The 16,904-nt window shown below is 42.6% G+C and overlaps 1 protein-coding gene across 18 annotated transcripts in view; it reads right to left on the bottom strand.

Moving 5' to 3' along the window:
* The window catches only part of TACC2 (transforming acidic coiled-coil containing protein 2), a 205,509-nt gene extending 189,409 nt beyond the window's left edge, over nt 1-16,100 (bottom strand). For all 18 annotated transcript variants that reach the window (XM_059899304.1, XM_059899311.1, XM_059899300.1 and 15 more), the window contains exon 1: nt 16,004-16,100. The gene's annotated coding sequence lies outside the window, so the exon portion shown is untranslated. The remainder of the gene's footprint in view (nt 1-16,003) is intronic.
* Between the last annotated feature and the right edge of the window lie 804 nt (nt 16,101-16,904).

Here is a 16,904-nt window from a genome sequence, read left to right on the forward strand (position 1 = left end):
ATGAATGAGTAAAGCGAGTTCAATCCATCATCAGCTTTAAATTTAATAAGAAGTTGTTTAGGGCTTCCCTTGTGGCGCAGTGGTTAAGAATCCACCTGCCAATGCAGGGGACACGGGTTCAAGCCCTGGTCCGAGAAGATCTCACGTGCCGCGGAGCAACTAAGCCCATGCGCCACAACTACTGAGCCCACGCTCTAGAGCCCATGCTCTGGAGCCTGCAAGCCACAACTACTGAGCCCATGTGCCACAACTACTGAAGCCTGCGTGCCTAGAGCACATGCTCTGCAACAAGAGAAGCCACTGCAATGGGAAGACCGCTCACCGCAACTAGAGAAAGACCGCGCAGCTATGAAGACACAGCACAGCCAAAAATAAATAAATAAAATAAATAAATTAAAAAAAAAAAAAAAAAGAAGTTGCTTAGGATTCCGCATCACCAACAACAAGCTCTCACCCAATCACAACCTGGACCTTCTGTCACCCAGATGTCAGTCTCTATCACGAGCTATTAGAATTGGGAGGGTCTACAGCTCTAACTTATAAGGCTCCCCAACCTTTTCACATTGTGACACACATAATACAGTCACATTAATACAGCCCCTGACTTGGGACAAGGCTGCTGTATGGCTCATCCACTGCCCAGGCCCCACCTGGCCACACCAAGAGTTGAGGATATCGAAATCTTGTAACCTGTCTGCCCAGCAGTGGGCCACTGGCTTACGGTGGAGAAGCAGTGACCTAATCGAAGGCTTTCATTTTATAGGTGATGAACTTAAGGCCAGAGAGCTTAGGTGACTGGCCCAAATGTAAAGAGCCTCAGCTGTTGGCTAGAGCTTCTCAGCTCTCCTTCATCCTCTGGCAGGCTAGCCTGGGCTTCTTAAGCCTAGCACAGAATTCCTCTTGGGAAGGAACAGTCTTCATTTAGGAAAGGAACTTGATGTAATCTGTGTAGGTGCAAGTATTGGCAGGAGCTGAAGCTCAGCAAAAGGAGCTGGTTACATTGCTCCTCACGGGAAATGAGAGTACTTGGGGTTTGGTTCCACAGGTGGAAAGGTCAGAGAAGAGGTCACAGGGTCAGAGAAAGGAATTGGGGGCTGGAGGAGATGAATCTGGGCTTTGGTGTGAGATAGAGGATGATAAGGTAAAGGGCCGGTGGAACTTCCCCTGAAATGAGGTACCGAGGACTTTTGAACAACAAGAATGCCTAATGGCATTTTGAAGTTGTTTTCGGTTCTTATACTGCAAAGCTCTCCTCTCTCCCCACAGATCTTCACACTACATTCATGAATGCTTCGCTAGTACTGTGTTTTGCTTTGTTTGGTTTTTGGCTGGGATTGGGGCTTTGGAACTTGAAGAAAGGGCTGCACTTTATTCTTATTTGGGACAATACAATATGGAACAGAGACACTATAAAGTAGGAACCTGAATGTAGAGGAGACCAGAGTGTAAAATAAACTTTTGGGAATTCACAGAAATCTGGGGGTGGACTTTGGAGATCCCCAGTCATGGACTTGAGCTTGAGTCTAAAAGGTCAGGGAGACCCCATTTGACACCTGGGGTAAGCATATATTTATAAACTTAAATAAAACTCGCAAAATGAATTTGGAGATCATACATACTGTTTATGCTCTTTTTGAAACTGCTTCTTTTTTTCCATTTAACAGTAACATATCAGAAACATTTCCCCATGGCTACAACATCATATTTAATAGCTGCAGTGGATACTAAGTTGTTTCCAAGTTTTAGCTGTTTAAAAATACATTTCTCATTTTGTATAACTTGTCTCCGCCTGGGATAGTGGAGGAAGTTATAGAGTGAGGTGGGTAGGGCTTAGCATAAACCTGCCGTAGGTTAGATCAAGCAGGAAGGTATTGAAACCAGAGAATTATGAATGGGAGATGAACTTCGGGGCACCATCAGGTTGGCAGGATCAGATATGGGGGCAAGGACTGTGCCAGAACAAGCAGTCAGGATGGAGAGCGGAGGATTCTTGTATGAAGCGAGTTTTGCCGTCCTGTGCTGCTTTTTAAATGCGGAGACCTGGGGTCTCCACTGGCAATCACGTCCTACAATGTTTGAGACAGGTCTTGAAAGGTCTAGTTCATGAGCTGGAATCTGGTTCTTTGGGACAGAGGCCAGGTACCTGTGGTGGTGATGCCCTCCAGGTTTTGCAACTCTAAACCAGAACCTGTGAATAATCATGGAATCTCTGCTTGAATGCCTCCAGTGATGGGAAACTCACTTCGTCCTGAGGCATCTTTTCTGGAGAGAGGTATACTGGATCACTGGAAAGTTATTTCTATTGCTCCATAGTCTAGATCCCACCCATGATTCCATGAGAGCTGAACTAACGGCTCTGGACAATAGTGACTACAGCTAGGCATGGGCTGGGCAATGGCCAGTGGTGAGGCCTGAGGACCAGCATGGACGATCTAGCTGACTTTACGGACCATCATCTTAGACTGGGCTGCAAGCCTCTACTCAAGCGCCAACCTAAGTTTGCCTTGTTCCGGGACTGCATTGAATCAGCATCCTCTCTCATCGTCATGACTGATGAGTGGTAGCTGTGGTCAGCTAGCCAGCCCACAGGTGACCACAGACACGTGAGGGACCACAGCTGAGTCCAGCCAAAATTGCCAATCCACAGAATCAGAAGCTAACTAAGTGGTTATTGTTGTAAACCACCAAGTTTTGGGGTGGTTTATTACATGGTAAAAGCTAAATGATAAAATTTCCCCTGGAGGGTCCTTAGAACTTTCCTTCATACCAAGCTGCACCCACCTCTGGCTGGCCGTCTTGAAGATCTTGAAGACATCACAAAGGATGCCACATGAGGGAGGACTGATAGATGGATCAAATCCCTCTGCAGCAGTGAAACGACAATTTACAAGAACAGCCACTTGACTGGTGACCACTAGTGTCACCTTGGTCTGTGCCAGACTAAGTGTCATTGCCCCATAGCTCTCTGAGGATGATTCTCTGAGCATCCCATGTTACAAACCATGCATAGACCCTTAGCCCAAAATGGAAACGTGAAGCTGCATATTGATTTGCAGTAATGGGGTCTCTCTTTTTTCTGCCAAAACAGATATTTGCTGATACATTTAAATATAAGGTTCCCCTTTCTCACAATTTCCATATAGTCGTTCTCTGCAGACTGGGCATTAGCAAAACTTATTTCTTATGAAAACAAGCTGTTGAAACCCACAAAAATTCAGACATCAGTTCGAATCCAAAAGCTGAACTGTGCTGTCATTTTTGTAAATCAAATACAGCATCAACCTAATTGGGAACTGTGGGCTAAGGGGTGGGTGGAAGGAGGATGGAATTGGGGGTGCGGGAAGGCTGTTTCAACACAAACAACACGACAGAGATCTTGAGTGTAGATGGGATATTGGTGCCAACCACATCAGAGCCAAAGATACTAATACGTATGCATCATGTATTAGAGCTGAACTAAGAAATTGAAGATATTTGCCTTCTATATGACATATTAAGAATTTGCGAATGTAATTATTAGGCTTTAGAGAGAGTTTCAGCTAACATCAGGCAATTTTATTATGTAAAATAGAAAGCAGCTTTTTTTATTTTGTTTTTATTTATTTATTTATTTATTTATTGGCTGCATTGGGTCTTCGTTGCTGCACACGGGCTTTCTCTAGTGGCCCGCGGCGAGCTGGGGGCCACTCTTCATGTGCTGCATGCGGGCTTCTCATTGAGGTGGCTTCTCTTGTTGCAGAGCACGGGCTCTAGGCACGTGGGCTTCAGTAGTTGTGGCACGTGGGCTCAGTAGTTGTGGCTCACGGGCTCTACAGTGCAGGCTCAGTAGTTGTGGCACACGGACTTAGTTGCTCCACGGCATGTGAGATCTTCCCAGACCAGGGCTCGAACTCGTGTCCCCTGCATTGGCAGGTGGACTCTCAACCACTGTGCCACCAGGGAAGTCCCGAAAATAGCTTTTTAAGGGGACTTCCCGGTGGTCCAGTGGGTAAGACTCCACGCTCCCAGTGCAGGGGTGCTGGGTGTGATCCCTGGTTGGGGAACTAGATCCGACATGCATGCCACAACTAAGAGTCCGCATGCCACAACTAAAGATCCCGCATGCTGCAACTAAGACCTGGCGCAGCCAAAGTAAAAATAAATAAATAAGAAAGAAAGAAAGAAAGAAAATACCTTTTAAAAAACTCTGTTCCTCAGACAAGTTTATTGTAAATTTATCTTTAAAAAATTAAGGATAACAATAGTTATATAATTTAAAAGTCCTTATAAATAAGACTTTGTTAAGTACCATTCTTTCAGGAAGAACAAAAAGAACATCTTAATCATGTTTTCCTGTTTTTAAGTTAGCTTTGGTGGTAGCTGAAAACAATAGCGGCATCCTAGCCATCTGCCTCCCAATATTTCCTCTGCAAACAAAATAAAACAATGAGAAGGAGAAAGAAAAGGTACTCAAAAACCAGGCCCTAGTATATGTATAACTGATTCACTTTGTTATAAAGCAGAAACTAACACACCATTGTAAAGCAATTATACTCCAATAAAGATGTTAAAAAAAAAAACAAAAAACAAAAAACCAGGCCCTCGGTAGGAAGAAAGACAGAGACATTTAAGCACTCTTCAAAATAACTGTGAATAAAAAGAGAAAAGTCAGGCAGCCCTGGAGCACAATTCTTCATGTTCCCACCCTCACCCCACCACAGAACTTTGTGAAAACCGCAGACAGACCTAGTAACCTAGTGATGAAATAAAAATTCAGCTTTTAAGGCAAGATAAGAAAAATTTAAACATAAAAATTTCTCTGTCTGTTTGGGCCCCCTCCCTCCCCTCTGGTGTGCATCGTGCATCTGCATTATGCCTTAGGCAGATCCTCACCCCACAATGGCAGAAATACCTGCTCAACCATAAAGATCAATTTTTCTCTTTCTGGCGCCAGCCATGTAACTCCTTAGAAGATAACATTCCTTTGTCAATCCTGTAAAGGGTTACAATGACCCACCACTGGCCTTGTATGTGTAGACGTCTTTGGTGAACTTTATGAACAATGCGATATATCATTTCCCTTAAAGATAGAGATTGGTGCAGAACCGACCGGTCAGAGCTCCTGGGGAGGTACTGGGCCACACTTAATGGAAGTTCTTAGCTTAAATACTTAGTTAAGACCTTATTAATGTCACTAGCTATATTACTTGTATTCTGTCTATTTTACAAGATTATTGTTTCTTGCTTTACCAAATGTGTGACTGAACCTCAGATAAAATTAACGAAGACATGGCGACTTGAAACGATTGACCAAATATATAGTTCTATAAGACCAACGGTTGTAATAGTCTTACTTCTAGATATGGGAAGAGGAAACAAGAGGGAACCGTTTCCTGGACCATAACAGACTAGTAGGACAGGCGACCCAGAGGTTTCTGGCTACTGTTAACAGGGCCCAGTCCAGTAATAGAGAATCGAGTGGCCTATCAACAAAATCCTTGCCTGACCTAAGAATGAGCATTCCTAGTGCAGTGGGACAAATTAGCCATGAAATGCCTAATTTGGGAGGCATTAAGGTGCTTCCAAAAGGGAAGGGATTATAAAATAAAAAACATTGCCCACCATCCAGTTCTACAAGAATCAAGTCATTAGCCATCTCAGTCACTGAGCTACATACAAGACACCCTGAAAGGAATTCAGGGCGAAGATCAGGATGAGGCACTCTGTGTTCTGGGAGAACTGACAGAACAGGCCTTCAAATAGTTAGATATTTTCAGGAGAAATTTTTTATGAACCTGGATTCTTGCATCTTCCCATACTTAGAAAAGCACTAAAACCATTAACTAAGATGTCTGCTTCTCTGGCTAGCAGCAAAATTCCACTGAAATGTGTGCCTGATTGCACACACATCCTTCTCCAAAATCACATATATGTTGGCCTCCTCCTTTACCTCTTCGGAACAGTTCTCAGAGCTCTCTGAGAGACTGTCTCCCAGGTTATAATCCTCAGTGTGACTGGAACAAAATTTTCCATTTCTTTCTCAGATTGACTACTGATTAGTTTTTTCATCAATACTAGAAAAACGGTAGAGAAGACAGAAGAAGGAAGCTTAAGTTGATCTGAAATTATTGTCAGAATGATTAAGTCCACCCTAAGTCATAAAATACCAAAAAAAGTGCCTGAGCAGGTCAGAGCCTGGCCTACAGGGGCAGGGCCTCAAAGCACAGGACATTTAAAGAGACAGGTATGATTCATGGCACTTCAAAATGCACTGCTCTGGGGCAGGAAAAAAAAAAAAAGCAAAAACCACAGGAGACGCACTCTATGGCAACTGGGTACTGAATGGGGAAAAGAATGAAAAAGAGAAAATTTAGAGCCTGACAAGAAAAAGAGAACCACAACATCAGAGGACTCACAAAAACTCCCCCACCCTATCCCACCAAACATGGACTCTCTACAGACAGAACAGGGCACTATTCACCCAGGAATACTGCAGAGCATCCCAATGCTATAAAAATGGACAAGAGGAAGGTCAACAAATCTATACAGAGCTATTGCAAAAAAAAAAAAAAAAAGAAAAATAATCAGGAGACAACATTTTATACGTATCACCTGGGGAAAATCTTTCCCACACCCTCAAAAAGCTAAGTAGAACTAAATTATAAGTCAATACACTAAACAGAATTAAATATTCTTAAATAAGCATTCAAGCATATGCAAAATACCTCGAATCAGAAATTCAAAAATGCAACGAACAAAAATCAGGGAGAAATGAGAAGACTGTTGATTGGACTCAGGAAAGAAATAGAAAACAGTTAAATTACCTCCGAAATAAATAAATTACAAGGCACCCAAGAGAGAAGAGATTCAAATAAACATTTAATAGAGGGTATTGAGGAAAATCAGGAAAATGATGAAGAGAATGAGAAATGACATAAGAAAGAAGCAAATAGGGTCAGAGAGAAAATATGAAAATGGGAGACAAAGAGGAAATAATATCCCTATTATTGGAGTCCTTGATATAAAAACAAAAAAATTAAGCAGAGCTAATATTTCTAACTTTTAAGCAAGAAAACTTTCCAGAAATAGGAAAATACCCAAATCTACACACTGAAAGGACTCACTAAATACTTGGGAAATTTTATCCAGAACAATCAATTCCAAGACATATCCTAGTAAAACTATTAGATTTCAAAGATAAAAGATAAAATTCTCATGACCTCCAGAGAGAAATACCAAATAACTTACAATGCCAAAAGAATAAGATTCATATCATATTTAAAAAAATCAATACACAAAGCAAAGTAACAATGGAGTAGCATTTTAAAAAACCCAGTGAACTACAGTGTGGATGAAGGATTTTATATTCAGCCAAGCTCTTCTTCATATATCAAGGCTAGAGGAAAACAATTTTCAACATGTAATAACTTACTGAATTCTATTTCCATCAGATTCCATTCCAGGGAATCTCCTAGATGATGTATATTTCATCTAACCCAGTGATGACTGGGAAAACTTTAGCAAAAGGACTGATGATAAGGATTTAAAAATATGTAAATAGGGAATTCCCTGCACTCCAGGGGTTAGGAAGCAGTGCGTCCACTGCAGGGAGCCCAGGTTCCATCCCAGTCGGGGAGCTAAGGTCACACATGCCTCGCAGCATGGCCAGAAAAAAAAAAAAAGTTGGGCTTCCTTGGTGGCGCAGTGGTTGAGAATCTGCCTGCCAATGCAGGGGACACGGGTTCGAGCCCTGGTCTGGGAAGATCCCACGTGCCGCGGAGCAACTGGGCCCCTGAGCCACAACTACTGAGCCTGCGCGTCTGGAGCCTGTGCTCCGCAACAAGAGAGGCCGCGATAGTGAGAGGCCCGCGCACCGCGATGAAGAGTGGCCCCCGCTTGCCGCAACTAGAGAAAGCCCTCACACAGAAACGAGGACCCAACACAGCCCCAAAAATTAATTAATTAATTAATTAATTAATTAAAAAAATTCAGGGCTTGGGGATGTCTGTCCCCCGGGAGGGGGGAATGGAAATATTAAAAAAAAAAAAAAAAAAGTAAATATACATCTAAGACTAAAACAAAGATGGAAGGGCAAGGATGGAAGACTAATGTACAAACGTCATTTGATTTAACAAAGTAGAAATAATGCATCTAAAAAACTGAAGAAGACAGAGAGGGAAAGAGGAAACTAGAACAAGCTCATTGCTATAGGTAAGAGGTGGGCATTAAAGGTTATTGGGCGGCGGGGTTGAGTCCTGATATACCAGAGAGTGAAAGTTTAAGTAAGAAAACAGGGGTGTATTTAAAGCAGGGGTCAGAGGAAAATTCATTGCACTAAACATATTTATCAGTGAAAATAAAATGAGGGAAATAACAAATTACATTTCCAAGTCAAAAAACTAGGAAAGGAAAAGCAAAATAAATTACGGAAAGTACAAAGAAGAAAATAATACAGACAAAAGTAGAAAGTAATGAGGTAAAGAATAGAAAAATGAACAATCTAATGAACAAATGAAAATCGTAGTTTTTTAAGAAATTAATGAAACAGAAAAATTACTAGCTAACTTGATCAAGAAGAAAAGGGAGAAAGCATGAATATACAAAACAAAAAATGACAGGAGGGAAATAACCATTGTAACAGAAGAAATTTTTAAAATTATGAGACTGCTTTGCAGACCTCTTTGCAAATAAAAAATGCATGAAATGGATAATTTCTTAGGGAAATTCAGGTTACCGAATTGACTTCATTAGAGTTAGAAAACTTAAACATACCAATTTCCATACAAAACAACAAATTTATAAAGAACAATACCACAAAAAAGCACCAGGCTAGTTGATTTCACAGAGGAATTCTACCAAACCTTCAAAGATCAGATAGTCCCAATGCTCTATAAATTACTCCAAGGCATTGTAAAGGCAAATAAAAAACTCTTAATTTTTTTAATGAATAATAAACTGATTCCTAAACCTGATAAAAAATGGATCACTGCGGGAGTGCTGCATATCAATATTACTCATGAATATTGTTGCAAAAATTTTTTTTAAAAATACTAGCAAACAAACTCTAGCACCACATTCAGAAAATAACATACTACAAACAAGTGGGATTTCCAGGAACTGATCAAAAGAACGACTGCAATGAGTTGAAAGACATCAAATACGTTAATTTCCATGAATTCATAATGATACTCTTCCTTCCCTAAACAAAGCTCATTGGTCACCTTTCAAGAATTCTAGGCAATCAAGAAAGATAAATAATCAAGCATAGACCCTGACTTTCCAGACAAACTGCATTTCAGGATATCCAAATAGTTGATGATAGAAACTTCTTTATAGAGAAATCACAATTAATAAATGAAGAAGTAGTAATAGAATTACAAAGTCACCATTTTCCAAACCTTAATGAAATAATAAATGTAAGGTGATATTCTTCAATGCAAACAGCATTAAGTGAAAAGCTGATGGGAAACTTTATAAAGGATGAGAATATCTGGACTCATTGATCAATCTTAACATAGCAAAAAAAGAGACAGACATTAAATGCCACCTGGTGTGATGTAGGATGTACAGAGCATCACCTATGAAGTATCCTTGACAAAATAAAAAAGCATCTGATCAAGCCTCTGCACCTAAGGAGCTAAGTACCGCTTTACAGGAAATATAGGGAATAGAGAAATGTCACCACGGGGTTGCAATCAGCAAAACCTGAAGAGTGGGAAATTCTACAGGAAGATGACCCAATTTCCTCAACAAATAACTGCAAGGGAAAGGGAGATAGTACGAGAAAGAGAGAGGAATCTCTATGTTTAGAGATTAAAAAACACTTAAGAGCATATTTAACTGGCTTTTTCTATGGGGGCACTCCCCAATCTATTTGATAAATGGGGGCCAAAACTCAAGCAGAAAGCTGCACTGTTGCTAAGTTGAAACGGAATTTGAGCCTGCCAGAGAAGCTGGAATTGAGGGGGGAAGCTCTTAAAGGAAGAAGCCACAGAGGGGGAGCCCCAAAATTTGCACACAGATTCCCCTCAAGTCTCTGGTTGATTCCTAAAATGCACATCCTCAGGGTGAGCTCCAAGGAGCTCAAGAAAAAGGAATGGCTGGAAGCTGAAAGCTCTGAGAAGTGGTTTCAGCAGCTGGCCGGTGCAGAGAAGGTAGTTTGGAGTTCAAGTCCCATGGAATTAGAGGGGCTTGGTAAATACCTCAAGCTTCTCTTTGAAACCCTGGAAGAACCACACCTTGAGAATAAGGACTATATTTCAGGACTAAGGATTATGCTCTAGGAATAAGGGCTAAATCAAAATAGACCTACCTTAACAAGGTCTAAAACTAAGCCTCCACATGATCAAGGCAATCTCCCAGTAATTTAACTGCCTGCAGAAGAAAATACAATACTATTTAGAGGAAGAGGATAGAATCCAGTACCTACAGATATCACTACAATACCCAACACACAATAACAGACAACTAGATATGTGAGGAAGCAGGAAAACAGGACTAATAATCAAGAGGGAGAATCCCCCCCGCCAAATAGCCTTTAACGCCCACCTCTTACCTATAGCAATGAGCTTGTTCTAGTTTCCTCTTTCCCTCTCTGTAATCAATATAAGCAGACACATAGATGTCCTAGAAGTTGGAAGTAGCAAACAAGGACTTAAAAATAACTCTTACAAGCAAGACAAAAAATATAGAGAGATATAATGGTGGAAGACAGGAAAATTCTGGAGGACGTATATAGCAGATGATATAGGAGGACTATGGAAACCTGGGGCAGGGGATGGTGGAACAGAAAAGTGCCTTAAGAGATATATCAACCCAAAAAAATTTATGGTTCTTGTTTGGATCCTGACTGAAATAAACCACCTTAAAAAATGAGACAATCAGTGATATTTGAATACTGACAGGATTTTTAATATTAAGGAATTATTGTTTATTTTTTAGGCATGATAATAATGTTATCATTATACACATATTAAAAAGAACCCTCATCTTTTAGAGGTACATACTTAAATATCACTGATTAAATGATGGAACGATTTGCTTGAAAACAATATCTGTTGGGGGAGGGGCAGACATTAATGGAAAGTAGAGTAATAAATGAAATAAGATTGTCCAGATGTAGGTAATTATTGAAACTAGTAATGGGTATATGAGGATTCTTATAATATTCTCCTCACCTTTGTGCATGCTTGAAAAGTCCATAATAAAAAGTGAAGGAAGGGAAGGAGAGAGAGTGGGAGGGAGGAAAAGAAATCCTTCCTCCTTCTTGTGTTACTGGGGTCCCCTCCAGTTCTCCAGCCAGTTCTGGCTGAGCCAATCTCTGCCCTGTCCATGGTGAGCTTTGGAATCAGGTCATCCCTTCCTAAGCATGCATCAAGTTGACCTGCCAGTAATTTAGGCTACTTTTGATTTGCATTTTCCAAACCAAATTTCCTCGCTGAACTTCAAATGTGGACCCAGTGCCTCCAATGGACCTCTAAGTCCTAGTGTTGTTTCCCAAGTCCTAGTTCAGCCCTTCTCTCCCATCCATGTTGGGTTGGTTCCTAGTATTGTGTATCTGATCACTACCTGGCTTCCAGAACCTGGGCTTGAGGACTGACCTTGCCATGTATAAACACATCTGCCAAAGGATAAATCTGCCAAACTTCCTAAATTTCCTACTACTAGGATCTGCCTCCAAACAAGAAGCTCTGGTACTAATAATCGCCTGTGGGCATTGTTCCTTCTCTATCTAGTTGTTTCTCCAAGGTTCACATCTGCAGTTGGGTCATTTTCCTCAAACACGTTGACCAAAATAAGTCCACCTGAATCTCTTTGTTTTTGCTAAATGAGAAGGAGGCATTCGCAAAAACATCTCAATCTTTTGACAGTCCTGGGGCAGTAAAGCGGGCTGGTATTGGGGGAGAGGAAAGCACACCCAACAAAAGTCAAATAGCGACGCTCCCACCAGGTGATGCAAACAACAACCTCACCATATGTTCTTCAAGGAACTGGAACATGTAAGAGGATAATCTTGTGACTGACGGGATTCAAGAGTTGTCTCATCTGTTTGCTATGAAATACGAGATGCAAAATAACGTTGTCAGATCCTAACTTGAACCTGAATATGTTTCAGCAGAAGCATAGTCATAGGAATGGTTTTTGGCGTGACCAGAAGTGAATACAGAACCATGGGTTGTTTTTCTTTTTTTTTTTTTTTTTGGTTTGGTTTAGTTTAATTTTGTTTTTTGTTTTTGGCCGCTCCACGCGGCTTGTGGGATCTTTGTTCCCTGACCAGGGATCGAACCCAGGCCCTTGGCACTGAAAGCGTGGAGTCCTAATCACTGGACCACCAGGGAACTCCCAGAGCCATGTTTTTTGAACCCATAGAGTCACTTACAAAATTATGTCTCCTCAAAATGAGAAACATGGCCCCACTGATAAATGATCACTCTGGCTTCACCCATATCCAAACCCTTCACAGTCCTTTCACACAAAAGGAGCACAACCAGGATGAAATAACCCTTCATGGTCGAAGTCTTGGAACTCAGGATTTGATCAGCACCAAAGGCAACTACTCAGAGGGTGGCTGGTCCTTGCTAGAGCCTGGACGTTTCCTGGGAACCCCAGAACACTGAGACACAACCAATTTTAGTCATTCTGGAACTTCATACAGATGTAAGCAGCTTGACTACAGAAAGTTAGCTCTCTTTACTAGAACAACATCAGCCTGCGCTGCTGGGTTTAATCTCTTTATAATTCTTTGGCACCACTTCTGGCACAGAGCTCAGCCAAGGCTGTTCCCTGGCTTGAGTGTGGAGCAGAATTTCCCCTTTTTAGGTCACAAACTCAGAGCACCCACTCATCCCAGAGACTCTCTCCACTGTGTCAATTTTAAACATCTTCATTAACATTTAGGAAACGCTGGCAAAGCGGTAACTATCCTGAGTTGCCCCTGCTGCACACGGGCATTTCCCAAGACTGAAACACATGCACAAACTTGCCTACCAGGCTAGGATTCTAAAAACATACTGATATGCACCTCTTCTGAACACAGCTGAATTAAGAGCCCTAGGACAAGGGTCGTGGGTTGTTCAGGGACCCTCAAAGGGTGCAGACAAGCCCACAGAGTGTCGTCTTCCTCTGTTAGGTTCCTGGTCAGTGTCTGGCTGCTCCTTTGTTGTTTCACCACGTGGAGTCTTGGCCCCCACGCCCTGCCTTTGGTGTTGGGATGGGACCTCTTGCGCTGAGATGGACACATCTCACCTGGGCTTGTGATCTCCTCGAGAATCAGAGCATTGGACCAGGGTGAGCGTCATAATGAGTTTGGTTTTCTGCTGGCCAATACTCCACAATCTGGTCAATTGCATTTGTCCTGGAGCCACTCCCAGCATGCCCTGGCCCATTAAATCTACATCCTTGCCTGCGGGTGGTAGCACTCCTCATAGCCACCCAGCTTTCACTTCTCTACACCTGTGAAATCACACACTTAAGCAGGCAACTTTCGAGGGCCTACCTTTGTCCCTTGTCCTTTGTTGTGAAAACGACTCTTCCATCCTTCTCCCCTCCTTCCCACCCTCCACTGGCTGAGCAGTCTTGGTCCACCACACCAACTCACCTCCCAGACACTGTTAATTGGACTAGGGCTTGGTTCTGGCTTAAGCTGGGACAATCAGATTTTCTCTCTTGCTATTTGATAGGGGCTTTGAAGTCAATGAGGGAAGCCACAAGCCACGCGGTAATGAAGAATGGGGGCTTAGATCAGTGCCAGAGACGCCCCAGAGCCTGCGTGTGCTGACCTGAGGGAGGAGGGGGACGAGGAGCCCAGCAGAGACCGGTCCACCCTCAGACCAAAATGAAGCAGGTGGTAGCTGAGAAGTAGGGGTGAAAAGAGTTGCTACAACCCGGAGCTATGTCTTCTCAACTAATCCCCCCTTCTCTTTTTGAATGAGCTTCTGTGTCTTGCAACCAAGCGTTCCCTGATTGAAACCACACTCAAAAGTCGCCCATGACCTTTGCACTCTGGCCCTTTCACAGTCCTCACCCTCCAGCATTTCCACAGCACCTGACGCCGTCACCCCACCCTCCTCACAAACTCTCTCCACTTAGGACTTTTCTAAAAGGTGCTGCAAAATCTCGTTCTCTTTTTACTTCTCCAGCGCTCCTCTTCCCCTCTTTGTAAAGGCATTTCGTGAGATTTGGGATTTGGTCTTCCGACCCGGTCTTCCCCTAGGAAGATTCCATGGGTTCCCATAGCTTCCTCCATTGAGCCCAGGCAGAAGACTCCAAATCTAGACGCCAGCCCTGACTTCTCCCTCCTATGCCCACCGCATTTTTAACTCTCTGATGGATATCTCTACTTGGATGACGCACAGTCACTCAAACTCTTAAAATGCACATTTGATATCTTTCTCCTTCAAGCCAACCCCTCTCTTGACTTTCCCATTTCCATTGAGAGCATCGTGTTCTTTCAGCCGCATCCCCTGGGACGCTAACGGTAATTCTGCACCGCATGGTGATTGCTTGCTTAGTCTCTGCCTCCCCTCTAGCCCAGGGGCTCCATGAGGGCCTGGATTATGTGACTGGAGTGTACAACTATTCCCTCCTTCCCTCCACTATTCCCAGGGTCTGGTACATGGGGATCACTTAAATGTTTGCTGAATGAATTGGAGGAATGGATGATTATCTCTTATTTTTCCCTCTGCCTCATTCCTCTTGTCTCTCCAATATACACTCACCAAGCCCTCTGGGTTCTTTCTTCCTGCTGTCTCTTTCCTTGTCCCCTTCCTCCCCATTCCCTTGGCTTCCGGGGCCAGACCCTCATCACTACCGGTTAGAGGTCCTGCAGAAGCCAGCTGGTCTCCCTGATTGCAATTAAAAACCTGCCAAGTAGAATTCTGGGAAGATGGTGGCAGCAGAGTTTTAAGATCTTCCCAAATCCCCGCCTATAAACAGACAGAGCAATTGGATAGAAAAACTGAAAACCTATGGACACTCACAACAAAACTGGATAATAAGGTTTCCTCTGAACCTCAACCACCAACAAGACCCACCTGCTTTCGACGTCTGTGCAGGAAGAGGCAGAGGGAAGCAACAGGGCACTGTCAGCTGGACGTGAGAGCAGGAAAAACCCCAGGGAGCCAACAGGTATCCACTGGAAGGGACGGTGGGCCAGTATGGGAGCAGAGGCTAAAACCGGGAGGAGCTTTGCCCTCGCCATACACACAAACACAGCTCTTACACACTATACTATATGTGGTGTAAGTGGGATAAAGAATTTCAGTCTATGCATTTCTGTTGCACGGAACATGCTATGAAATAGGACACACACACACACACACACACACTCACTCACTTACACTCACACTCCACTGTGTTTAACTTCACTGCTGGATTCTCTCACGAGGCTTAGCTCACTGCCTTACTTCAGTGTGATCTGAAGATTCGGTTATAACCGACACCAAGTCAAACTCAGAAACACTCAGTTTTTGTCGAGATCACATGGCAGCTTAAGGTGGCAACCACGACATCAGAAAGAGGTCTGAAAAGGTACTTGTGTGAGTCTAGAGAAACACTGTGCAAACATGTCAAAATCAACAGCATCACCAGTTTTAAAATAACTTTTTGCCATAAAGTCTTGTTGTCTTAGGCCCTTAGGGCTGTCTTAAATCATCGTTACACAGACTCATAAATACTTGAAAGTCCAGTTTGCCATGGGCAGAATCATCACAGAAGCCAGAAGAAATTTCAGTAACCACCTAGCCCCAAACTTATTTTACAAGGGAAGAGACGAAGGTCTAGATTAATGGGGACTTATCCTACCAAAAGCAAACAGTAACTTATTGGAAAGAAAAAATACAGTTTATGTGGCTTAGGAGACAATCAGAAGGGGGGAAAGAAAGAGCACAGATGGGCCTTCAATTTCCCTTTATAAGGTAAAAAAAGAAAGAAAGAAATGCATTTATCCCTCTAATCTCAGTAGCCAAACCAGTTTAAAGTACACGTCGCTCAAAGGAATAAAGCCACCAATCTGAGGCTTACTTACCCAGTATCCTCTTAGCATGAGGGGCAGAGAAGGGGGAAAGGCCCTCTCTTCCTGATGTTACGACTTTTCAGCAGTGCCCTCCGCCCGCGGTCTGTCTTCCCAGGATCACATGAAAGTGTTCTATAAATGTTCATTGGCTTAAGGTTGGGAACGCTGGCCTGGGAGGGAGCAGTGTGTAAGCAATCTGACCCAGGCCAGGCGGCAGCTTTCCAGAAGCCTCTGCAGCCCAGAGGGAGGACGACAAGGGGCAGAGAGCCTGCAGGTACCGGGAGCCCGCAGCTCTCTGTTTTTCTAAGTTTATCTGGGATCTGAAGCCAATCTCTACTGCCCCAGGCTGCAGTTTAATTTACTTGGGGCAGTTCTATATTTTGGCTACTTTTCAAAACAAAGCAGCCTTAAAAAAAAAAAAAGGAAAAAGCTATAAAATTAGAAGTGCTTTTGGTAAATGGCACAGGTCATCATCAGCTTCTACCGACCTCATAAAATCAAGTTGTCTTTTTTGGAAATGTCAGTATGCTCCCTCGGGAAAGGGGAAATGAGCAAAGACTGTTAAACCAACTCTAAATGGCAAAGCTATCTAAAAAATCCATCAGTATTTAATGAATTAAACGTGCAACCATACAATGGACAACTAAGCAACCTTTAGAAAGGATGGGGAGCTCTTTATGTACCAACACTGAAAACTCTCCAAGATACATCATTAAGTGAAAAAAATTTCGGTGCAGAACAGTGTGTCTAATATGCTACCATTTGTGTCAAAAAAAAAAAAGGAGGGTATAAATTTGCGTGTGTATACATTATGTATAGTATATAAATTCTACGTCCTGAGAAAATCATACTATACTATATTATGATATACAAATTAATGACTCTTTTTGGAAATTCACAGGAGAAACTAATG

This window comes from Balaenoptera ricei, chromosome 16 (assembly GCF_028023285.1).
Source record: "Balaenoptera ricei isolate mBalRic1 chromosome 16, mBalRic1.hap2, whole genome shotgun sequence".
Taxonomy (NCBI): Eukaryota; Metazoa; Chordata; class Mammalia; order Artiodactyla; family Balaenopteridae; genus Balaenoptera; species Balaenoptera ricei.